Genomic DNA, 26,171 nt, shown 5'->3' on the forward strand with positions numbered 1-26,171 from the left:
GAGCGAAGGAAGTGCTGAACTGTGCCAGTGTCTGTGATAAAACGTGGGACTTGACGGAGTACCTTCTCCTGATCCAGAATGGCCTGGAACCGCAGATTAGATGGACAGCTGAACACTCTGTGACTGGGTTACAAAAGGAGAGGTTAGCATGTCAGAAAGGACTTTTCTTACAGCAAAAAGTAAGTTCAGATGTGATCAGAAATAGTTGTTTAACATTCCTGTAATCAGTGATACGATTAAAGACACTCATAAATGGGAAATGAGTATAAATGTGTGTGAAACATTTGTGAATGAAAAGCAGTTATGGTTGGGTTTGTGTATAAACCTGCATCCATCTCTGTTGCCAGTCAGCCTTATTACATGATTGACAGTGTTCACGGAAGATTTCCTCAGTTTATATTTGCTGTGTGTCTGCATATTTGTTTCAGCTGTGTTGCAACAGGAGATGGCAGAGTTCCCAACCGAGAGCGTGGCATGCCAGTATGAGAATAGACATGTTTTATGTTCTCCTTACCCTAGTGGTTTTTCAGAACTATGAGTATTACTGCCTTTCTGCTCATTTCAGCTGAACAGCATACTAACATGTTTGTTTCCTACTTACATGTGTAGAGACGTTATTGGTGGTTCTGACAATTTGTCCCCCTTTTCCAGGATATGGTCTTCCTTTTGCTGGTAATTCTTGTTAAGAACTCTTAGCTCTTGCTCAATATTACTCCTGTTTCCTTTTTGGCTGGCTGCAAGTTTGAGCTCCAAGTGTGGCTTCCCAGGAGATAAGAAATGGCTCAGTCTGCCATAGACCTGAAAGCTTGCCCCAACTACTGAATTTCTTTTCATTTTCAATAGATTTTTTTTTGTAATTTTATATACATCACCAATCATTTGTCCTTTTCAACCCCAGATTTGTCTTAATACCTTAATTACAAAGCCATTTAATGTTCTGTCTTAGTAAATTTGTCTGTATAAAACGATGAGTATTGTAATTGTCTCAGTAGATTGGTGTTTCCTAAGCAAATAAAATTGAGGGTGAAAACTATCTGCAGAATAGAAATATCATCATCCCCCTTCTATTTTCCTACCTTAGTTTTCCCTCTCATCAAGCTGGTATCAACTTAAACTGCATTTGTTGGTATTGGTTCATCCAAGATCTTCTCAGCTGATTGCTGTATCTTCACTGCTGTTAGCCCTGTTTTTCTTTTCAAGTCCCTAGCCACTTGGTATGCTATGTTCTCTGTCTTCTCTGCAACAGCCAAGTCAATAGCAGAGCTAATCTGTTTTGGTTCATATTGTGAGGATGCCACAGTAGTTGAACAACTTAAGCTGAGCATTTGCTGTGCATTTACATGATTTATGCTGGATGAAGAAAGTAGCTGAATGAAGATGAGAAGAGGGAAAAGTTCTGAGAGATGAGGAAGGAGGTCCAAAGCAGGACTAAAACTGAGACAGCTGGGATCAGAGAAGTGGGTGGTTCTGGAGTAACATGGCTGAAGTAATAAACATCAGAGAGGTAGGTGATTCGAGAGATATGCAGGCAAGAGAGCAGTGCATTCTGCGTGAGGGCTGCTTCTTGTGTCTTTCCAGCTCAGCTACTTTGCATCCTTGTGACTTGCAGTCAGAGAGTTGAAGGGGTGTGGAGAAGGAAGAGGCGGTATGCCATGAAGAATTGCCACAGGTCCCAGTGCATCTTGCTACGGTTTTCCTGCTGGCTGGGAACRTGGCATTGTTCCATGCGTCCAGTGGTGCAGAGGGAGCTGACCGATGGCATTACAGGTTCACTCTCTATTGTCTTTGAAAGGTCATGGTTAAGAAGGGAAGGTTTCTGATGATTGAAAAAGGGCAAATGCCACACACACACATTCAAAAGGAGAAARAAGAAGGATTGGGAACTATAAATCAGCTAAATTAACTGCACACTCTGGAAAGGTGATGGTAYACATCCTTTTGGATGCTTTTTCTAAGCCCATGAAGGTCATTGGGAACAGCCAGTGTGGATTTGAGAAGGGCAAATTGTGCCTAACTAACCTGATTGCCTTCTGTGATGAAAATGACTGGTGAACAAGGGGAAAGCAGGGGATGTAGTTTACCTTGACTTTAACTGGGCCACTGACATGGTCTACCATAGTATCCTTGTACCAAATTGGTGAGATGTGGATTTGAGAAGTAAGACTGTAAGCTGCATGGAAGATTGCCTGAACTGCTATGCCCAGCTGATGGTGATCTGTGGGCTGGTGAACTTAGCATACAGGAAGAGGCTGAAAGAATGGGGTTTGGTTAGCCTTAAGAAGAGAACTCTAAGGGGAATCTTAGTACTGTCTACAACCACCCAATCGAAAGGTTAGAGGAGAYAGAGCCAGCTTCTTCTCAGAAGTACTCAGGCATAGGTTGAGCGGCAACAGGCACAAGGCAGCTCTCCATTAGCCCTAGGTGGTATACCACTGCAGTAGTATGCAGCTATAGCTGCAACATTCAGCTAGAGTCCACCTCCACCAGCACTGCCACTTTGACCACCTCCTCATACATCATCCCTAGTGGGCAAGGCTGCTTCCTCCCATCTAAGACCTACAGGAAGGTGTCTAGTGAGGATTGGGGCAGAAGRGTAGGGAGAGAGGCTGTTAAATGTGATGGCAGCTTTTAGTAGAGATCAGAAGAGAATTTTCTCGGCATCAGAGGCTGTTGGTCAGGAAACAATGAAAGAGAGAATATTGATGGAGGGTTTCCTCTTGAGTCCTTGGAAGACATTGGTGTAGCTGTTTTCCTCATCCCTTTCCCCACTGGTGTCATTCTGCCTTGTTTGCCTGTGTCGGACAGACTGCTCTACCTCGTCAGACATTTACCACCTTTCTTTAAAGGTGATGCTGTCTATTGTATGCGCTTCTTTTGCTGGAAGGTCCCTGTTCAGATTGTGGTGATGGGAAAAGCATGAAGGCTGGAGGGGTCCTTTGTTATTCACTACCAGTGGCCCAGCTATTCTTCACATTTTCCAGTATGATGCAAGAAACAAAATGTTTTAAGTGTTCAGAAAGATGACAAAGTTTGACATTATTAATTACTTGGGGTAAGTAAAACCAATGGCTGACAATGAAGAGCTGTAGAGAGCCCTCATGATAGCAGGTTACTGGGTGATAAAATTGCAGATGAATTTCATTGTAATATGTATGCAATGTAATGTAAATGAGGGAAAACAAACTTGGCTATACATACCAGGCAGTCACCTACTGCCCTGTAGGTTTTAAATTATCTACTGCTGCTCCAGAGGTTCTGGCATCAGTATGGGTTGTTTTATGAAAACATCAGCTCTGTGCTCATGACAGTCAGAAAGGCAAGTCAATCTGTAAAAATTGCTAGGAAAGGATTAAAGGGCAAAATGTAAAGCATAATTATCCCATTGGATAAATCCATGGCATGCCCATCTGCTCAGTGCTGTGAGGAGTTCTTGTCCTTAAATCTCAAAAAGATGCTGTAGGACTAGGAAAGGTACAGAAAGAGCAACAAGGTGAGATAAGATATAAGACTGTCTACATAGAAGAAAAGATTAAATAGGTGATGACTTCAGCAAATTGGAAATTACTCTAGTATTTGTTTATATAGAAGTCCATAAAATCATGTAGGGAATGGAGAAGGTGAAAAGAGAAAACATATTTTTGGTTTCTCACAATTTGAAAATGTGGCTGTCAAGTTATCATTAGCAATTTTAAGCAATTAAACACTTTGCTGCTTAAGAAATGTATTTCTTTTAGTGGAAAGAGGAAACCAGACTGATTGTAGAAAGCAAGTTAAAAACAGACATCTGAGATTGTTTTTCAGGAGGTTATACAAGTTYTCAGGTCTTTCAAAAGACTTGGGATTGAAAGCACTCAGCTGTTCAGTGGCTTAAACCCTCATTACTGCCAATCCCCCTTTAAAGCCTAGGCAAAATCAACTGATCTACAAGTTCTTCATTATTTCTTTGAGGCACATTTGCCACTGGAACTTTATTCCCTAGGTGCTGGAGCTGTTTCTTCTTGTTTCATAAGGGTCTTCTGGAAAAWTAGGTGTTTTATCTACTTTTTTCTTTTTCTGAATCTTGAACAAAGTAACTTATGGAACATATAAGCTTTCATACACATCAAATTTTCTCTAGCCAGAAATTTATGGCTTAAAAAAAAAATGCGACTTTGACCCRGTATATTTGAAACGCTATAATTATAGAAGATCTAAGTTCACAACTCACAGACATAGAAAATGTGTTTAATATATTAGATTTCTTATACTCAAGCAAAAACAAATGCGCATGTATACACTCCGTCAATACTGCCAACTACAATTTATTAAGGTTTATGAATTTATTCCACYAGGTCCTTTTGTTGTTAAACAGACATTGAATGCAGGATCAATGCTAAAGTTGGAAGGGCTAAATATCAAGGTTAACAATCTCATCTTTCTGTTAAATAAGTTTGTAAAGGGCATTTTTTGAGGAAGCCCTAATTAATCGTAGACCTGAAACCTGGCTATATTTCGCTTAATGCTGTTGTGTCTTTCTAATATATTCAGATACCTTCTCTTTCTTATTTTCGTGAGCTGTAACTTGCACTGGTGTTTCACTCTTCCCTGCCTGCTGTGAAGCCCCTCAGTGACAGTCATTGTAATCCAGAGCTGAAACTGGGAATGCGTTTTGGGGCTATATCTTGGTGCTTTGTGATTAACTCGGAGGCCCAGGGAGAATCTCCTGGTGTTGACAGCCCCTGACAGTAGATGTCACATGAATTCAGAAGGAGCTCAGAGCCTTCTCGTGACTGCTATGAGAAGAGACATCATGACAGAAAACCTGATTGATGAGCAATGCCACAAGTAGAAGGAGTGCTGGGTGGTGATTGCCTATAATTGAACGGTCCGTGGAAGTTATTTCTGGGTTTTCTCTGAATGGTGACATATACTTTAAATGTGTTTTCCCTGTAGGAGACCTACAGATTTTAACCCTTTTACTGAGCAACTGCCTGTTAATGTAGCGTATTAACAGGCTTTGAAACGTAACAGACTGTTTTTACTTCCTGCCTAGTGCGGAGCTGTATCATAGTAATTAAATAAGCATYGACAATCAAAGATGGTCAGTCATGTAATTACCTTTGGAAATGTTTCTGTGTCAGCTTTTGCCTCCTCCTTTTAGTGCCTTCTCCTTATGGCTCAGTTGAGTGATCTGACAACGAAGAAATGTTCATTACCAAGGTTCTTCCCGATTCTGATGATATGCTCCAGTGACATGGGCTTGTCGCAGCCATGTTAAGCACAGCAGTGATGCTTGTGGCAGTATATGGGATGTGAGACATTGTAGCCCCTTCGCCCAGCAAAGCATCTGCTCTCACTGGCCAATTTAGTTGGCYGCTTTCTCATTAAAACCCTTGTGCAGACTCTAGTATGTCACAGATCTTTAAAATCTCCATTATGAATTCCACTTTCTTCTGGGTATTTTTAGCTCTTACTTGAAGAAATGATTATTGTCTCTTGCACTTAAATATATCAATTTCAGCTCCATGGACATCTCCTCTGGGCCATATTGAAAGACCTGAGCTGACTTTAACTCCTGAATCCCTAGGGAGGATTTCAGCAGAGCTCTAAGTGTTGGAGCTGTGCAAGAAGGAAAAGGGAGAGAAATCAAGCCCTCCCCCCTTCCCTTTGGGAAGTCAGGAGCACATCCCTTACAGATTTACTTGGTTGTGGCAATTTAACGTGATTTTTTTTTTCTGAGGGCGAGGAACCACTCAAGGAAGGCTGACAGGTTTTATCAACAGAATGGAAACTGAAGTGATAAGGTGAGAGTTATTGACCTGATAACTAACAAACAGAAAACTTCACTGTCCCTCAAGCTAAATATTGCACTCAGCAGGTAAGTAAAAGATGGCAACAGCTGTGGTCTTGACATTGAGTGAGAGTATGTTTTAGTGTAGAGGAGCAGGAGGTGAACTGTGAAAACAAACATTCAGTTTGCTACAGACTGTTTCCCTCTATTACTTTTAATGAGCATGCACAATGGGATAATAATGTTATGGATAGAAGAAACCGTTCATACAGCTCCTAATTTCTAGGCACCAGGTTGCAATTAAAATGATTGCATAATATTAATAGTTCGCCATTATCAGGTGTGGGACCAATTGATACTAGCCATTGCACAAACTGAAGCAAATGGAGTGCTGTCCTTGAAGAAACTAAGCTAATAATCTGAACCTATAATGCTCAAGTGGGTTTGAAAAATGAGAGAAGAGTAAAAAGGTGAGAGGAGTTGTGATAAAATGCATCACTACATAGGCTGGTAAGTACATGRCTGGATTGTCAGTTAAATGCTGGTGAATATTGCCTATTTTTTTTCTTGAATTCTAGAATTATAGAGTGGGGAGGGCAAATGAGAAAAGAAGGGAAGGCATCCACTGAGTGATGATTTTGAAGTAACGGAACAAAAAGCACTACAACAACAGCAGTGTTTTTTGTCCTTTTTTTCATCTATCATGTTTTCTTTTTTTTCCAAAGAACGTRCATGGGACTGTGTCTGAAACCTTATCTGTCCTAATTCTCACATGCCCCTTGAAATTCTTGTGTGACAGAAAATGAAGGATTCAGTGGCAGGACATTTAATACATGTTTCCCTCTGTGGCACCTGGCCTATTCGGTATAACTGGGAAAGACAAAGGCAGGCAAATCATCATTTTCTATTCATCTTCTACATGCTAAGCTTTTTTTCATATGGAAGTAGTTTTGTACTTCTTATCATGCTTGTCAGCCTTTCATGTATCTCGTCATTTTTTCTTTAGAGGTGAGGGTAACGGAGATGTACTTGGTAGTCAAGCAGCAGGTGCACCATAAATTCGTACAGTGGCATGGTCATATTTTTCTCTCAACTGATGATCCTCTTCCATTGAGAAGACTCATCATTTACTTTTATCTTCTGTTTCCTCCATTTAACTGGTTATTTATCTCTATGAGGTCCTTACCTCTAGTCCATGGCTGTTTAGCTTATTTAAGAGCCTTTCATGAGGGATCTGCTTAAATGTGTGTAGTTTGTGGGAGGTTGGGGTGATGTAGAAGTACGTGGAAAACTTCTCACATGGGTCTCCCTTATTCATGTATTTTTGACTCCTTCAAAGAATTCCAGTGGATTTAGGAGGCTTAGATTCCTTTGACAAAAGTCATATTTACTCTTCTTTAGTATGTCACACTTAAAAAATTGAAYTAATGATTATATGATTATTAAAGCTTCTGTCAATATGACCTGTGTAAACGTTAGATTTAGTGGTCTGTGGTTCCTGGAATCACTCCTGGATTTCTTTTTAAAAACCAGTTTCATATTAGTTRCCTTCCAGTCCTCTGATAATGACTGCAATTTTCAGCAAAAGGTTACATAGTGTAGGTATTAGCTCAGATAATTCATATTTAACATTCTGTAAACATCTTAGATGAATACCATCCACTGCCAGAGATGTGTTATTATTCATTTTGTCTGTTTCCTAATCCACTCTTAACAACATTTTTATATTAAGACAATCCTCCTTTGAGTCCTTAAAAAAATAAGAGGCTAGTATCAGAGTTTCTCCAGGATTCTCCAGGTGAATAGAGATGCAAGCCTTACGCCTATTTGGATTTTTGGATTTTGTGCTATGGCATTATCTTTTCTGAGTGCTGCTTTTATACCTGTATAGCCCACTGGCTCTTGTAAGCTTCTTGCTCTTGATGCATTCAAGAAGGATTTATTACATTTTTTTTATTTCTTTAGCAAACTGCTTCTAAACTATTTCTTCAGTCTATGTTATTGTGCTTTTACATTTAGTCTGCCAGAATTTATGTTCTTTTTAGTTTTCCTTTTTCAGACACAACTTCAGCTTTTTGCAGGATACCTTTTAACTTCCAACAGCCTCCCTGATCCTGCTGTTTTATGATGCTAGCTTTTTGTTTTTCTCTCAAGTCTTTTTTGACAGGTTATATGCATTTGCTTTGAGCCTCCAATATAGAATCTTAAAATAGTCTACCTGCCATCTGAAAACATCTTACCTTTCTGGCTGGCACTCTGAGTATATTTTTTAACAAAAGTTCCTCATTTTTGAATTTGCTCTGTCTGAAATCAAGCACAACCACTTCAATTGCCAACATTTCTTTGCTTCAGAGTATGCAGTTATGAATCAGATATAAGGATTAAGGATTTTGGCCGAGCCCAATCCCTAGAAAGGCTGGAGATACCAGCCATTAACATTTCATCATTAACTGAGAGCAGATAAGGAGGTAGTCTGCCAGGGCTGGAGATGGTGGGAATTCCTGCCCTGGAACATCAACTTCTCTCTCTAACCTGTAATAGAAAAAAATGCAATGGAATTGGTAAAAAAAAAAATAATAATAATAATAATAATAATAAAAAAGGCAATCCAGGCTGATTTGTCATGATACTACTGAGTTTGATACTAGCTGTGCTTCAGCATCTTTGGTGTGGCTAGGAGCCTGCACTTGTGGGAACCAGAGGGAGGTGGCGGAGAGTCGTGCTGACAGCATCCCTTCTTAGGTCAGTTGACACAGGAACAGTCTGATACACCAAGAAGTCTGGGAAGATAGTATGTGAACGCAAGCAGTTCTCCACTRTGATAGTGCTAGATAAACCAGACCTTTTGAGTGCTTCATGATTTCAATTTGCATATAGCAAAATCTTGGATAAAGTATGACAACAGTCGGACTAAGATCACAGATAACTGAAGCTGATTTGCTAGCTAATTCTCTTTGGGGCTCTCCTATTCCAAGCTGTGCCTTGCAGCAACTAGTGGCTGCCTACTCGCACCTCCAAAACTGCTCTGAWACTGGTAGGGATGAACAATCATTGCCAATCAGGTGCTACACTTCAGCRTGTGACTGTAGCAACAGATTATCCTGATTATTGTGGTTTCTTATTATGAAAAGAATTTACTCTGATGCTAAAAAGGCATCACTAGTCAGCTACTGCAAAATACATTTAAAGACAGAGTAAACCATCAGTACCAGTTGCTGACTGGCATTGACTGCTTAGCAACAGTGAGAGTGATATGGATAAACTGACTRTTTTCTTAGCAAGCTGGTTAGGAACAGAAGTAATTAGCTGCTAGCTGATGAAAAAACATGCTTAATTATTAGTATAATTTTAGATACAATAGACCAGGAATTATTCGGTAAATGGAAGAGAGTGGCTACATTACAAATAAGGTAATCAGAATGGAAGAGAAAATGACAGCAATGTGAATTTGTGGGAAAGAGATRTAAAAAATTAAGATTAAAAAAATCTTACGGCCTCAATCTTCTGGGTTTTTACTCTTTGACACTCTCCTTCCAGCAGTACTGCAGCACAACCATTTATTTGATGTATCTAGTGGGAAATTGAGCTATAGCTGATTCTAATCAATATTGGCAATTGGTTATAATATTTTGGTAAGATATCATGGCTTTCCCTTGGCACCTAGAGTAAGTAATCGTAGCTAAGGAACAGTCATGTCAGTCAGCTACCCTGACTGGCTGCTGTATCTTAAACAGTTTTCCGTGCCCGCTGGGGAAATGGCTACAGATAACAGGCTAAAGGGTAGCAACAGAGACATGAGGAATATGTTGTTAATACTGGATGAATAAGCACTGGAATGGGTACTCTCTGAAGGGTTTTAAGTACATATTTGCTTGTGTCAGAGCTGATATAAGTATTGCTGGTCCTACTTTTGTGCCAGGGAAGGGACCAGATGCTAATGGCAACAGTGGTGATTGATGTCTTCTGTAGGAATCTGGAAGTGGAAAGACCAAGATGTGTGCACTTTTCCTAAAATTTCCATAGCTATGGATGGCAGTGGAATGAGAAACTGCCAGTAGAAGCTCTAATCTAGGCCCTAGGGGACTGAAGGTACTAGTGCCAAGTGGTTAGACACCCTCTGCCTGTTGCACTGGTTAGAAAGGAAAATAGAGATAAAAATTTTCTCTTGAATTACGATTTAAGGACTAATTATTAAAATAGCTTTTGATTAATGAGTTGTAAGTCAAGCTGGCTTGGCAAATAGCACTTTGATGAGATATTTGTAAGACTGATGGTCTTAAGATGAAGGTATGACACTGACATTAATGACATTAATGCAGCAATGATGTAAATGTGCATGAGCAATTACTGTATGAAGTCACTAGGGTACCTCAGGACGACTGGAGTACTGACAAACTCTAATGAGCCCCAACTGAGCAGAGAATCATGGAAGCTGAAAGAAATCTCGGCAAATCACTTTGTCCATCTACTTTTTCCACAGCAACATCAGATCTGCCTATGCCAAGCTTGGGGTATGTTGAACTGTTCTTTCTCTCCTACTTTGTAGTAAACTTTTGTATACATCAAGACTGTCATTGCATCTCCTGTCAGTTCTACTCTCTTTGGAGCACCTGTGTTTTCAGTCTCTTGATTCTGATCACGTTTTTCAAACTTCTAACTRCTCATGTTGTTCTTGCAACTTGGCCTGTCAACCTTTCTTGAAGAGGGGTATCCAAGGCTAGATATGCATCTCCACTGAGGTCTTATTAATACTTGGTAGTGACAGGCATGTCTCAGATGTCTCGCAGTTGATTCTGATAATGTGTCTGTATAATGTTTTCTCTTTGCTCAAGAGAATGACCCTTGTTCAGAACCTTCAGATCTGTTTTTGACAGATTGGACATCAGCTGGGCAGAAAACATTCTGTGTTTTCCCCTRAGCTAAAATGCTCCATTTAGTGCAATTGAGAGGATTCCTAAATTACAGACAACTTCTCCAAGTTGTTAGAAGTTGTTAATATTGCTATCCCCTATGTATTTGTAGCCTCTCTTAGCAGATTTAATCTTGGCAGATTTAATAAACACTCTCCATTCGTTCTTCTAGACTATCAATAAAAAATTGAAGGGAGCTGGTGAAGAGCTGAGGAACCGTTCAATTCATCCTTTAAATTTCACAGTGAACCTTTGCAAACTACTCTGAGTGTGAATTCCAACCAGGTTTGCTTAGTGACTTCATCCTGAGTGTTCTTGTACTACCTATTATGATGGTTCTAATTAGTAGCTAATAAGTTACTAATCTTGAGCTGTGTGCTTTTTTCCCTGCCCACAAAATCTCTCATCCATCAGAGAGAGGAAATTAGGTTGAATCAGCTTGAGTTGTTCGTGAGAAATCCGTGTTGTTGACAAGCGCTCATCTTACTGTTTTCTGTGTGCTTAGAAATCTTTCAGATCATGCTGGTGTTTTTTTTTTTTTTTCCCATGGAAGTGAAATTAAGCTGTGTGGCCAATGTTTACTGCCATCTCTCTTTGCCCCTCGTTGAATATGTTAACCCTTCCAGTGTTTTGGCATGCTGCTTACGCTATTTGACTTGGAGAGGGTGACTGCTAGTGATTCCAGTTGTTTGGATGAGTAGAAGCTTTGAGGACAGTTGTGAAGACAGTAGATACCTACTTATCACCAGGAGAAACTCTATGTCAAATACGAAATTCCTGCACTAAACATGCAGACACAAAAGCTTCTCAAGACAACGATGGAAAGAACATTTTAACAACAACAAAAAATTACTCCACTCTAATTATAGTACAAATTCATCTAATTTTATTTATTTTTTTTAAAAAAAGAAACTTGAAGCTAGCTTGGGAGGCTTCTGAACAGTCTGAACTAGAAGTCTGAACAGTCCTGTAGAAGTATGATCTGGATCGCATTAAAAAAACCCCAAAGTTGGGAAACTTAAATTTAAGTTGTGCTAACTTCCTTGCATATAATAGATTGCTAGTGAAGAGCTTAGAAAATAGAAAGAGATTAAACTAAATTTCATAACCTTTTAACCCAGGAACTCTAGATCTTCTTAGTGAAGTGTTTTCTGGACTCTGATATATACTCACTGTTGACATGGGCTTATTCACAGAACAGATTGACCTTTGCACAGTCAGTGGTAAGTGTTTGCATGTGTGGCAAGTTCTACTATCTCCTGTTCAGTGTAGCTCCCTGACTCTGTTTGATCTTATGCAAAAAAAMCTGTTATACTCTGTCTCATAACACTTCTGCTTGAGTGTTTGGTACTGTCTGCATAGAAAATGTATGTGTATTTATATTATCAAACTAGTATATCAGTCAAAAAAGAAAGGAAGGGGTATGCATTGCATTGGTAGGAACTGTGTGCTTGTTTTCAGAAACCTTAATTTGGCCTGAATTCGGTATTCTAAAGGGCAAAAAATAGCCAGTAAACTCTTAACTATGCATTAACAAGCCTTTTTGCCAGTACTGTTTCTGGTGTGCTTCACTCTGTAGAATTATCATAATGTTTGTGCCTTGAATTGTTTGGAAGATGGAACTGCTGGTAGAGAAGGGAAATCAAAAATATTGTCAAAGTCCCGAATGTAGATTGGTGTATTCCATATTGGTCATGGGAATTTAAGTGTTTCTGGGAGCCCTGTTATGGCTCTTTCTTCTTTCATCRCTTGTTCACCATCTTCTGCAATATAAATCCTGTTTTTCTTCCTGGTCCTCCAAGCTTAAAGAGTTATAGAAGCACTTTAGAAGTCATTTGTGTGTGGAAAGTGTTCATTGCTTTTTAGTATCCTTTGGTTTTGCATATAYCCTCCACAGGCAGGTATTCACTACGAGGTCAAAAAAGTCCTCAATGTTGAAGCTGAAGCATACAGGAATTTACTGAGGAAAGGGGTGCAAGGCAATGGAATATGGATTTTATAACATAGAAGTGAATAATTTCTTAAATCGTGAGGATTTTTGAGTATTAACTGTAGGTGAGCTCTAGTATAAGGCGGCTCTTCMCATCTTGTTATGGAGTGGTTTAAAAAGAAGATTCAAATAGTATAAGTAAATTTTTAAAAGGCAGAAGTAAAAATGGCATTAAATTGGTTGAAAGAACAGAGAACAGAGTTACAATAAGAAAATAATGGTTTTTAAAAATTAGGTAGCTAGGAAAGGGTGTTAGGGAGATGTGCTGCTTGGCGATCACAGAGGCACCTAAGCTTGACAGTTTCTATGACTGCAGCTGAAAYGGAGAAACACAGCCAACCCCCTGCTCTCTCTTAGCATATTGTACACTGTKGTAATCAAGTTTAGTAACACAGTGCTGAGAAAAAGACTTCCACTATTTAGTATTCATTATAGATGGCGTTTTTCAGATTGCAGTGCAGCAGTGTCAACAAGCCGCGCTGGAGGAGGAGTGAAGAAGGTCATTTCTCCAAGCTCTAATTTATTTACATTTATTTTTTATTGTGTTACTGTACATGCTATTGTGCCAGGACTCCAACAGCCGTGAGCAGAAAGCTGCCTGGATAGACAGGAGGGACCACCAGACCTGGATCCTACTTTCGTCTCATGGGCTTTCATGTACAATATGTTCTTTCATTGTGGGCCCTGTACCGCAGCAGCTGACCGGTCCTGAGATTTGATCATTAATTCCTCTAAGCTGCCAGGGTACTGAGCCCTGCAGCAGAGATGGGAGCCGTGGTAGGGCAATGTCCACAGACCTTGGCCCCAAACTCCCTCTAGCCTAGAGCTGGCCTAGAATAGCCAATCTAACACATTGAAGAAAGTACATGTGTGTGTTTGACAGCTGTACTCCAAACAAGGGGCCTGTGTGAGTCTCTGGAGAGCTGTAGTAATGGGGTGTCTCCCAAGCTCCCTTTCCTGAGCAAGGGAGTTCACCTCGTTCTGCTGGTGGAGGCTCTTGCTTTCAAACTTGAATGCTCCTTCAAAACCTGCTCTACCAGGTTCTCTKCCCCTCTGATAAAGCCTCCACGCAAATCGTTTTGAAAACTTGGTGATAGAGACTCCTCTGACCCCCTTACCCTGGGGCCAGGGGTCCCATTGTCTGCAGTRTGGTGGCAGAAGACCTCTCCATCCTTTCCCTTCCAGCTGGAGGTGTTATGTGTCCTGCCCATCATTCCTGAGCCTCCCTGGCTCCCTTTTTGGAAAACACCTTGTGGATGTCAATCTTTTTTCTAARGGATCCATGACAGAGAACCTTAGAGGATTTGATTCCTCCCCACAAATAYGTCACAATAATATAAAACTTTTAAAATAGGACTTACTCAATTGTGTGGAAGTTTTAAAAAAAGAAATTAAAAGCAGCTGCTATAAGCATGCAGTGCTTGCAGGAGATGAGAGACTAGATGAAAAAAATCTTATCTGAAGCTCAGAGCGGTGTATCACTAAGTGAAATAATTCTACAAGGGATCAGAAAGGCAATATGCTAACAGCGAAGTGGAAGAGTATTCAAAATCTGAGAGTTCTGAGTAAATGAAGAAACTRTGTGCAAAAGAAAGCATAAACTATCAAGTTAAACCTGTAGGGCAAGCAAGGAGAAAATTTAAGGTACAAACTCACTAGAAGAATGAAAACATACTAGTATAATCTTTTTTTCAGACTTGCCAGAGTAAGGTACTTTGCCAGAGATTTGATTAATAGATGATCAAGCTCTAAAAGCAGTACTGTAACAGGAGAAAACTATGGTTGAAAAAGAAACTGAAGCTTTGCATTGGTGCCACGTATGGCTGAGGTAGCTTATTCTCCCATAAGAACTAAACTTTCTGGGGACAATTTTAAGGAACTGTYTCAAATTAAATGACATTAAACTGTATTTTAGGACTAATTGATAAGACAAACAGYAAGAAATTGCCAAGACCATATGGTGTTCACTCAAGAGCTCTGAAGAAAAACAAATATGCAATTATGGAGCTACTATAATGTGTAACTTGTCATCAGTCTCACTGCAGGAGGGGTAGAGGATGAGAAATATTTCACAAATCCATTAAAACTCCTGAAAGACTTCTGAAGATGTAGCTAGGATGACCTAGTCATGATGACAGAAGAAATGCTCCAGTGAGTCAGACAAGTGGTCCATCTCCCCGATTGTCTGCCTGTTGTTCCTGTGACAATAGGATGGGCTATTTCCAGAGAATACACAAGCCTGGCTGCTCTCTATAGTCCGTTCCTCTTCATACTCCTCCAGCATCCACTGTTAGTGTATCAGAGAAGGCAGAAAGCACATCCTCTGCCTAGTTCATTCAGTATCTGTTTACAGATCTGTGGCCTATGAGTTCATCTCATCTCTTTTTGAACCTGTCTCTGTATGACATCCTGTAACAGCAAGTTGTGCAAAGTCACTATGCTCTGTATAAAGAAATACTTTCTCTGCTTTAAACCAATCTACAGTCTTAATTAAGTGCCTTGTAGTGCTTATATGATAGGCTTTGGAGAACAACTATTCTGTGTTCAGCTTACCAACCACCTTCGTGATTGTATAAACCTCAATCATATCCCCCTCAGCTGCTTTCTTCCAAAATTTAGGAGGCCTTTTAGTGTCACTTCCAAAGCAAGAACTAGAAATCAATTTAATCTGGCTGAAGATTCTTCATAGTGCTGATAATTAAGCTGTAAAATGCTTTGCCATAGGATATTGTGGATGCTGAAAGTTTATATGTGCTTAGGGGGTAACAGGAAAAGTAAATGAGGGAAATTAAGTAAAGTATAATCTGTTGAATATTAAAACCAAGAATACTGCTTCTTGCTCAAAAAGTCCTAAGAAAGAAATCATTAGAAAACAGAAAAATATTCCAAGAAAGCATTGCTCTATGCCTGCTATGTTCTTAGATGCCTTCTCCAGGCATTTGTATTGGAAACAACATATTGCATTAGATGAACCTTTGATCTGACCCAGTGCAGCTTTCTTAGGCTTTCTTATGTTCTGTCAAAAGAAAATAAAATGTAGATATGAATGTAAATACTTCTGATAGTAACAGCTTCACAATGAACATTGAACTCATCTCCTCACTATACAAGCAAATGATGAATTTTTATTTGAATGCTAATGAAGATTTCACCAAGATGCTAGGTCTCATCTAACAGTATAAAGAGAAAAGTTAAATGGAAAAATGAACAAAGGATCTTTAAGAAGGGATGAAAATGTATTGCAAATATTGATATCATTAACCACTCATAGGTCAAAAATATACTTGAAACTACTCGTGTAATTTGAAGTAGGTAAACAAATATTAAGAAGAATGTTTTCTTATAACTAGTCCRTTTCTTGTGTCCCTTGACTCCAAGTGATCCAGAGTTTATAGTCAAAACAGCAGATCCTTCTACAGTGATCTAATATATTCTGGATCTCTTTCAGTTTTTGGATCAGAGTTGAGGCAGTTTTCTTTTTACAAATTTGTGCTGCAATGTAATAAAAGGGTTGTTCTCTGCCAGGAGAATATTACATGCAGTTCTGAGAAAAATGAAGAGAGCCAGCGTGTTCAAGGGCTAACTGATACTCACAGCACTGATAAGCGTGACATTTACTGAGAAGTGACACATTTCTCAGTCCAGTGAAGAATCCCGAGAGGATGTTTTTTCAGTGATGCTCCACATTATATTGACCCAGGAKAAGTAGGAGTCTTCTAAAGACTGAAAAATAGCAGGGAACCCCACACCTCTGCTTGAATTACGTATGGATGTATTAGCCTTTATTGGTATGTTTGTTAATGATCGTGGTCTGTTGATGCTCTGCAAGTTGTCTGTGCCTTATGTATCATACTTCATTACTGTAGTACATGTAACCACTTATGCTCTTGGTGTTTTGATTGCAATTACAAAAATTATATGGGGAAATAATGCAACTTAGCACCACTACATAAAACCAGAAACTTGCAGTCATATTAGGCTGTGTTCTGGGTCTTATTATGATCTTTGCATGTGGTCTATGTTCTGGGTTTATGTGGCAGCTATGATATTTAGTGATAAAGTATTCTTCTAGAATAGGCCTGAAGAAGACTGTCAAAAGGCTTTTGAATGTTCAAGTAGATTATGTCAAGCGGTTCCCTTTTGATCATTATTATAGAGATATGTTCAAATAATTCTAAAATATTAGTGATGCAAAATTTTCGTTACAGACACTGCGATAATTAGCTTTTACTATATCACATTTCTTATCTAGGAACTCCATTATTCTGCTCTTAATTATCATTTTGACCAACTTTCAGTGTGCAGAGCTATTTCTCTAGCTCATATTTTCTATTTGAATAGACATGTATCTGAAATAGTGAGTAAGAATTTTCTGACAAAATTATTGTTCAAGAAAAAAAAATATTTATCAAAACTTGAACTTTTCACGGGAACATATGTTCCAGATGTCAAAAGTTACAAAATCCATCACTTTAGGCGGTAGYWTGTTCCCAAATTTAATAATCACTGCTGTTAAAAAAAATGTGCGTTTCATTTCTGGTTTGAATCACTTTCATTTTTCAGCTCTTAGTCTTTCTTCTGTCTCTGCTAGATTAAAAAGTGTTGGCTGATATTTTCCCCTTGTGAAGACATTTATCGAATCACCTCTCAGTTGAGCTGTTTAAGTTTCTCAGTTACACATGTTCTTCTGTCCTCATATACTTTTTATGGCCCTTTTCTGTCCCCAATCTAATTTTTCAACATCCTTAAATGTGAACRTTGGAATTTGATATACTAGTGGTTTCAGTGACATGGTATCCAGAGGTTGAACTGATTCCTTATTTCTAATTGCTTCTCCCATTTTATCATGCTTTTACCTTGAGCATTTGTGGTGAGATCCTTGTCCATTAAGACTTCCTAAATCAGAACCATTGCAYTCAAAGATACAGTTTTCTGTTGTGTAGGAATAGCTCATATTTACTTTCTCTAGGGGGTTGGTTCATTGACTACTACTTCTTGAACTTACTCTTTCTGCATGTTCAATAATATTGAGAGCAGCCTCGGTTCTGGGCTGCTCAGGATCTAATAGTTCTGAAAAGCAGTGTTTCAGTAAATTGATTCTGTAAACTTTTTTCCCCATTGTACTATTGTATCAGTTAATTTATGGATAGTTAAGGTGCCCGTGGTTGGTATTTCTCTTCTCAGCGCTAAGCACTCAGTCTTCTTCCTCTGGTGACGATGAGATAACCCTACTCATATATTTACGTTCTTGCAGCTTAGGAAATGCAGCGAGACACTTTTAGCTGTAGAGTCTTTTCCAGTAAGAAAACTAGATTCAATGAAACGTGGTGGTGTTTTTTTTTTGATATATAAAAAAAAGTTATTTCACTTTTATGACTTATATTCACTTTTCATAGTTTATAGCCATGTACTATAGTATACTATTAGTTTTGTCATTGGGATTTATTATATTCTACAATGTCAAAATCAGATTTTATTACCTGAGTTTTACTACTTCTACACTTTATTTTTTAAGCTTTTGCCTGTATATAAACAAACTTACAGTTCTTAATTTTTGGTGTGCACCTGCATTTAACTTCTTAATCAGTATCTTCTTGATACAGTTTCACCTGTGACCTACTCCCAGCCACACTTGAACTCTTCCTAACCCTGTTCGAGTTGGTTGTTACACTARCCCTTAGCAATCTGTCTGCTTTACCTCATGACAGATTTCCCCAAACTTCTGCTTAATTAAATATGCCATATACATTTGACTTGTGTGCAGTCTGATTTCACTTTTGAATTTTGGTGGAGACCATCACCTCTGAATAGCGCCTTCTTTCTTTCTTCCTAATTGGAGTTGTATGTGTAACTGAAAGGATTTCAGAGAAACTGTCAATAGTACCCTGGGGATAAATCTTCTAGCCAGTAGTCTGATTTTACCTTCCAGGATCTTTTGCTTGCATTTCCCTTTAGAATTTGTGACATGTAGTATGACCACGTGCTCCTCCCCAGCACTCTCTAGCATTCACCTGAGTGTCTCATAAAAGACCTGTTCATATACTGCCTACAAGTCAGCAAGTTCCTGTCGTCACATCCAGATCTGCTGTTGATCTTGGTATTTAAATTCCCATCAGTGCAGCAGACCAAAAAGCTCTCAACTAAAAAGTATTTTCAGATACAGCCTTCCTGGAGTTATCGGCTTGCCTTTCTTCAGCTGGAAGGCAGACCCCATTTATGATGTGCARCATTGTGCTACCCTACCTTTTCCTACGCTGTCCTAGCCTCCTTGAAGCAGGGTTGAGAGCAACCAATTTAAGCCTAGCCTAGTCCTTGATGTCCTTTACTGTGTTTTGTTTTTTTTTTTCCTCTCTTTACTCCTCCAGATCAGAAGCTCTGACCTAAAACTTCTGTGAGAACCATGTGGATAATGAAGACACTAGCTGAAGCAGTTACTGAAGTATTAGTGACTATCATGGAAGACAGGTAAGATCACTGAGCACTGCAGAAGAGCAAACACAAATTTACATTTTTGGGAAAGAGAAATTGGGGAACTAGAGGCCAGTCTGCCTAGAAATAAGTCTGAAAAAATATTAAATGATCAATTTAAAGCAAGATAAAAAAGACGAAAAGAAAAAAATAAAAGAAAGGCCAGATAGATCTGGCAAAAATAAATCATGCAATCTCAATCTAATTTCCTTTTTTGAGAAAATAATGTCTACTGGATGAAGAGGAAGAAGCAGATGGGACATATTTTGCTTTAGGAAAGCTTTTGAAACTGTTCCACATGATTCTCTCGGAAGCAGACTAAAGAAATATGGTCTATATCAGTGTGCCCAGTATTTCTGGCTAGGTGAGTCACTTACCTTCTTTCTGTATTARGGAGAGACCATATGTTGCAGCCCTTCCTCTAATGCCTAAGTGCATTGTGCAAGTGCAGAAAAGCTTGTGCTTCCTGGGGCGATGAGGTTTATTTTGTATGTGCAGAGAGATCCACATATTGCCAAGAACAGAGGCATGAAGTGGGCTCCTGGAGAAGATGGTGTGCAGTGTGCTCAAAATAGCCTATTTGGTGGGCAGTCCTGCTCCCTGTAGACTAGTCTAGATCCAAAAAGCAGTAGAGGAGACCATGCCCCAATTAATTGTCCTGTGCAGTTCGTAGCTTTAGGTTCATCATTTAGAATGTATGTGATATTACTATAATGTGGGTGGCAGTGGTGCGCTGTCAGCCTGGGAAGTTATTTTGGCTGGAGTCTTGCTGGAGTTACGTCCTGGGCCCAGTTGTGCTCTGTATTTTAATTAATGGTTTAGATGATGTAACAGAACTCGCTTATAAAATCTGTGGCTAATACCAAGATGCACCTTGAAGGTCAGGATCAAAGTTCTAATGATCCTGAGAAACTGGGGAATGTGATCCAAAAATCAACAGAATGAAACTATTTTTTTTTTTTTAAAAAGAAAAGTGCCAAGTGCCACATCTATAAAAGAGAAGATAAATATCAAAATATAAAAAAAGGGATAACTGATTAGGCAGCAGTATGGTAGGGAAGGATATAGAAATCAAAAATGAAACATGAGTGAGCAATCACAAAAGTCTCATACTGAGAGGTGTTTACAAAATGTCTTATTAAACATGGGAGGAAGTTATATTTTCCTCAGTGCTGAAGTGCTGGCCTTTTCTGGAATTTTGTGTCCACATGTAGTGCAAGAGAGAACTGTTGTTGTGAATGATGCGAATACCAATGACAGAGGAATGAGTAGGGAAGATACTCTTAAAGTAAAATCTCCCAGTACCTTACTGAGCAGACAGACAAGCAGATTCTCAGTCACCAGTGAGGCAGATTTTACAAGAAAGGTAAGCAATGCAAATCAGTATAAAACTAGATTGCAGAGTTTTGATATTCCAAAGTGGTGAAGTATTTTTATACTTGCATTTGRGAAAACTCACCAAATATGCAAGTGAATGTAGTTCAAAGTGGCATCTCCTCTTCAACAGRAATAAGAAAGTACTTGTAATTTAGAAAAATGGAAAGAACTGAAGTCARTATCATTGAGGAAGGAAATAGCAAAGAATGGTCTCAGCAGTTAAGCAGRCCACATGAAAAATGGGCAACTAGATCAATAAAAAATGTTGAAATGTGTCTATACAAATGCTGCAAACCTGAAACCTAGAAGAGGTGAACTAGATTGTCTGTTTTTTAAAGGAAGTTAGTGACAAAATAATGCCTCAGAAAGTTGGCGGAAGGATAGGAAACTATAATAATAGGGAATAATTATAGAGGAAGGATGGAAAGGGGTACGTTAGTGGTAAAGCAGCGGAGAGCATGAGGAACTGTCCCTACCCGAAGTTTCAGTAGAGAACATTTTTGGAACAAATCGATAAAATGAACAGTAAGAAAGCACCAAGATAGGATGATACCTATTCAAGACTTCTGAAAGACCTCACACATTAGATTGGGAAAGTTAAACGTAGCATGGAAAGTGTCATTTCAGTTCACCACTCTGCAATAAAAATGGCAAGTGGCAAATGGGCCTCCAGCCTTGAGAAAAGGGACTACAGGAGTCATGTGGAAAACCAAAGATCAGTAAATCTCACTTCCAAACTGAATAAATGGGCAAAAAGTACAATRATAAGAAAACTGGTGGACAATCTCATAAATGTGTTTGAATCAATTTTTATTGAAAAATAAATTTTTCCAATTTATTTGGAAAAAGTCATTATGATTCTTGTAGAAGGAGACCAGATTTTATAAAACTATTCAAACTCTTTGAAGATGTGAACAAGTTTGTAGGTAAGGCTGATCTAGTAGATAAAGTGTTTACAGACTTTCAAACAAATATCAGTAAGTTTTTCTGCAAAGACCTTTAACGTACTTGAGCTGAGATAACGAGTCTTCCTGTAAGTAAGTAGATGGTGAGAAAATGGTACAAAAAGTGGGAGAAAATGGTCAGTTTTCAGAATGGGGGGACCTCTGCAGTTCACTCATGCAGCTGCTTGAATGAGAACGTCTGCTCTTCAGTATCCTTGTAAGTGGCCTGTAAAGGAAGRTGAATAGTGCAGTGACAAAGTTTGTAGATGACATAAAATTAGATGATCATTGTAACTGTGAGAAGAGAGACAGAAGGTTCTTGCGGTAGAGAGTGACTGAGCCAAAAATTGCATGTGAAAGTCAATCCTGATAAATGTGAAGTAGTTTGGGAAGAATTAATGCTAAATATACACATTCAATTATGGGTTGAACATTAAACTATTAGCACTTCTAAAATAAATAGAGTTGCTGTTTGATCATGTCCTGAAAACCTTGATGCAATGACCAGCARCTTGCAAAAAAATTCAAGCTGAATGACAGAAGTTTTTAGAAAAGGAAAAAAGAAAAAGGAAAACATGATTATGTCACTGTATAAATGTTTGGCAAACCCACATATTAATACATGCAGTTCTGTTCATCTTGTCTCATAGAGAATAAAAACAACTAAGAAGGATGTGTGGGAGTTATTTAGCCCAGAGATTTAGCCACCTAAATTTAGGTTTCTACCTGAGGGTGTCAGTCTCTGAAGTAGATACCTGCACCACTAAATCAAAGTGTCTTAATCTGAATTCCACCCACAGAGTGTAGATGAGAAAGATGGAATAGTTTTCATATCAGGTGAGAGAAAATAGTGGGGCATGGGAGTGATATCTTGGGAATCTTTGCCAGTTAGGAAACAATAGGRAGGGGATAGTTAACTATTTTTTTCAAAATAAGAGAAATAAAGGATATCCCATGAAATTATCAGCATCAGTCTGAAACAGGAAATTATGCATTCTTCTCATGTAACACATTATTAAATTATAGAACTTTTTGCCACAAGATGTTTTGTATGTCAAAAGCATAAATGAATTAAAATTTTCTGAAAGGCTACTGAGAAGCCAGTGTCCCACCAAAGAGACCAAAGCTCATTCAACTGTCTAAAGCAATAGAGGCTCTGACCTTACTTTTCCAGGTAAGACAGAAGAGCACTTCAGCCTTCTCCACTTACATGAAATTTTATGCTTTATTAACCACCTTAATCGAAGACCGTGATTACAAGTAAACTTCTTCATGCTGGTATAAGGCTTATGAGGTTCCCATCTCTTTCTGTCCCCAGTCTTTTGGTCATGATTATTCATCTGAGAGGCTGCCCAAGAACCTTGGACAGAGAATACAGCTACCTTAAAAAACAAAACAAAACAAAACAAAACAAAACCCTCAAAACCCCCAAAACTTTTCCCCAAACAAGGCTATTCTTAACTGGGATCCACCTTGACCTACTTTGAATTGTAGCCCCAATGCATTTGTATTGTCACAACCATAGTGCTGTCACAGGAGCTTTTTTTCCGGCACAGCCTCTGAAGGGAAAAGGTTTGCAATTACACACAAAAAAGGGGGTGCTCTGAATAATCTCAGAGCTTTGGTACGCATATATATCTTCCTCAGTCTCTGGATAGGAATGATCTACTTTATGTGAGCAGTTGTCACCGGATTACTGCCTGATGCTCCATTTGAATGCTGTGACCACAGGACCATTCACAGCATCTCTCAACTTCTCTAATGTAGGAAGTGTTCACTTGTTTTCACAAATCAGAACTGCTATTATTGGAAAAATTAAATAAGATCTTTTAGTGCCAATCAGGACGTTTCCAATGGAAAGCAGGGTCAGGATAGTAGCATGGCTCTGGATTGATTAAATAGGCAGCTTTTGGGGACGTGTTATTTTAAAATAAGTTGCATGTGGGAATTTTCTACTTTGAGTTAGGAAGAAAACAGCTTTAAAATATCTTTCCCTATTTCCTAGAGAATGAGTTCTCTGCAAGTTTTGGTTTGTTTGGCCAAATGTTTCTGTTTTTTTTTCATGATATTTTTCACAAAATATTTGTTGTGTCCAGACATAAAATGCTAGAGTTAATAAAAAATGAAATATTTATGGAGAAAGCCATTTCACGTCTGTCTCTGTCGTAAGACTGGCCGCTTTGATAGGGATTAGAGGTTGTTACACTAATGACTTAGATTTTTGTCTCGTTGCCAGAACATAGTTTCCCAATTTAGAACCTTTTCTTCTGATTAATATTTGTATTCCTCCCACAATTCCTCTTCTTATAGGAACTTGTACTGGGAATTATTCCAGACCTACATAATGTCTCTGAAATCTTTTTATCCCTCTGTTTGCTGATCAGTGGAAAGGATTTTAATGCCAGGTTAGGTAATCGAGATAAATCCTAACTTCATCTAACTTTATCCCTTGACCATATCTTGGATATTCTAGAAACATTTTTGTGATCCATGTATAAATTCACATAGGATTTTGATTAATTGTTTTTTTGCTTTTCTTTTTCAGTGAAGCCCTCATTACATTAAATGGGAGATCAAACACAGTGTATTAGAACTCCCACTATTCAACTTCCACTAGCTTGTTTACTGCAACACTCTCTTTTGTGGTTGAAAACATCAGTGAGTGCCAAAGATAGTCTTATGAGCAGCTGTAATTTTGGCTGGACATGTAGGATGTATTTGGGCACCATTCAGTAATCGTTTGCAGTGTCTGATAATACTTTTTAGACCCACGCAGTTCTTTGAATGAACGTACACACCTCTTGCTGCAGTTAAGAACCCAAAAGTCATAGTTTTCTTACCAAAAAGAAAACTTTTTGATTTGAGTGACTGCTGAATGACAACTCAGCATCTCAAAACCACCAGGTTAAATGAGCCCTGGAGGATGGTGGCTGGACTCTATGTTATGCTTAACAGTCCTAGCGATATATACTGTGGAAAGAAACCCTCCCTCGCTCTGACCCGGCGTTGTTCTTTCCTCTGGTGGATCTTTGATTCCCTTTGTTTCCCTTCTCATTTAACAGTATGTATAAGTTAGGCACATACAGATCTTCTCCTATTAACGTTCAACGTTAGCGGACCCAAGAGCTTCTCTGCCGGCTGTTTCGGAGTTTCTGAGCCTGCTCTATTTAAAAGTGTTCATTGCTTATAGATTCTAACCTCTTTCTCAGTTACTAATGGACTGGAAAGTGTTTCATCATCTTCAGCRATGAAAGCAAATCATCTTTCTTTCCAAATACTGAATAGAAGTCTCTTTGAACACTTCTGCATTTTCTGCATAATCCTTCACAATTCTGCTGTCTGCACTGAACAGTGACCCTGTACTGCTGCTAGGATTTCATTTGCAAACACAACTTCCTTGCACTAAGCTCTGTCAGCCTTGGATTTTATTCTGAGGTTTCTCTGTTTCACATTTCTGTTCATGTAGGTCAAAAGTTTTCTTATCTTATTGATTTACAACCAGTTATAAGCAGTACTGGTAGTTTGATATTTCTGCTTTTGTTTTTCTTTGCTTATACCACTACTAAACTGTAACCATTTGAGTTAATTGTTTTAAGATTTCATACTGAGTGTCTGACTCAGCCTGTTTCTTTTCATGTTTTTTAGAGCATTAGGTAAATGCCAAAAGTATTAGGAAAAAAACAGAGGATACCAGAGCACCTTGTCTTCACCTGTGGTGTTTTGGGAAGAGCTCTGTCCGGGCAGTGCTACCCGCACTCTTTCCACCTGGAGGGGCCTGATGCAACTGCAGCAGGGCTGCGGGAGAGGCAGGTGGTAAGAGAGGGCTCACGTATTACAGCAGGACCATGAGAGTTCGGGTGTAAAATCTGTGCCCCCCTTCACAAGCTATTCAGACTCATCAAACTCCTGTGTATATTCTATTTGCAGCACATGTCAGAGATCCTCATTCCTGCATCAAAGCTGTTGACCTCTTATTCTCGTCTGCCTCCTCATCCCACTACTATTCTTAGAGCATATGCGCAGGTAAGAAATACATCCACACACCTACTCCTACATGGACTAACAAACCAGCCATCAGTCTTATCCACTGCCACAGTGCTGTATCCTCTTCTTGCTTGGTCTGTAAATTCCTATGACCACAAGCTATTAATTGACAGCTGAGAAATTTGTCCAAGAAAGAATACATTTACCCTATATTTTTTTCTGTATCACCCGCTAAAGGTCACAAGATATGAGCAGAGAGAATTCACGACCCTTTGATTTGTGTGAACAGGATGTTTTTTATGTTTTTTGTACCATAAAGCCCAATAGATTTCTTTTCTTATAACTGTATTTACAGCACTTTCAATTTCAAGGGCTTTTCCTTACTGAACCTTTGTCTTACAGTAGCACCACTATATTTCTTCATTATCATTATTAGCAGATGGAGCATGAGTCCCAGTTCTTTTTTTTCCATCCCTCCTGCCAGGATATATCTGATGCCTAGGCGTATTTTGTGGATCCTTAATCTTGTGCTAGTTTTCATCTAGTGATTTTGATTAATTTTATCCGCGTACATAAAATTATTTTGTAACTGACATATTTCTTAAGAAAAAAAGAAAACCCTGTTGAAAGTTTGGGTCAGTAAACCAGCAGTGAAAATATTTGATGCACCTTTTTTTTCAAATTTGAACCTCATTATTATTTTTCTGTAATCTGCTTTTAATTGTAAG

The 26,171-nt window shown here is 38.8% G+C and overlaps 1 long non-coding RNA gene across 3 annotated transcripts; it reads left to right on the forward strand.

Annotated features, from left to right (window-relative positions):
- Positions 1 to 25,477, forward strand: LOC146594283 (uncharacterized). 3 transcript variants are annotated; one of them, XR_014896212.1, is made up of 3 exons: positions 1 to 179; positions 19,036 to 19,135; positions 25,387 to 25,477. It is a non-coding gene; the product is annotated as an uncharacterized LOC146594283 (long non-coding RNA). The 3 variants fall into 3 exon arrangements; XR_014896213.1 differs by lacking the exon at positions 25,387 to 25,477 and adding an exon at positions 25,105 to 25,229; XR_014896214.1 differs by lacking the exon at positions 25,387 to 25,477 and adding an exon at positions 19,358 to 19,383.
- The last annotated feature ends 694 nt before the right edge of the window (positions 25,478 to 26,171 follow it).

Source organism: Rhea americana, unplaced genomic scaffold, assembly GCF_003343005.1.
Source record: "Rhea americana isolate MKP2758 unplaced genomic scaffold, rheAme1 scaffold_264, whole genome shotgun sequence".
In the NCBI taxonomy this organism is placed as follows: Eukaryota; Metazoa; Chordata; class Aves; order Rheiformes; family Rheidae; genus Rhea; species Rhea americana.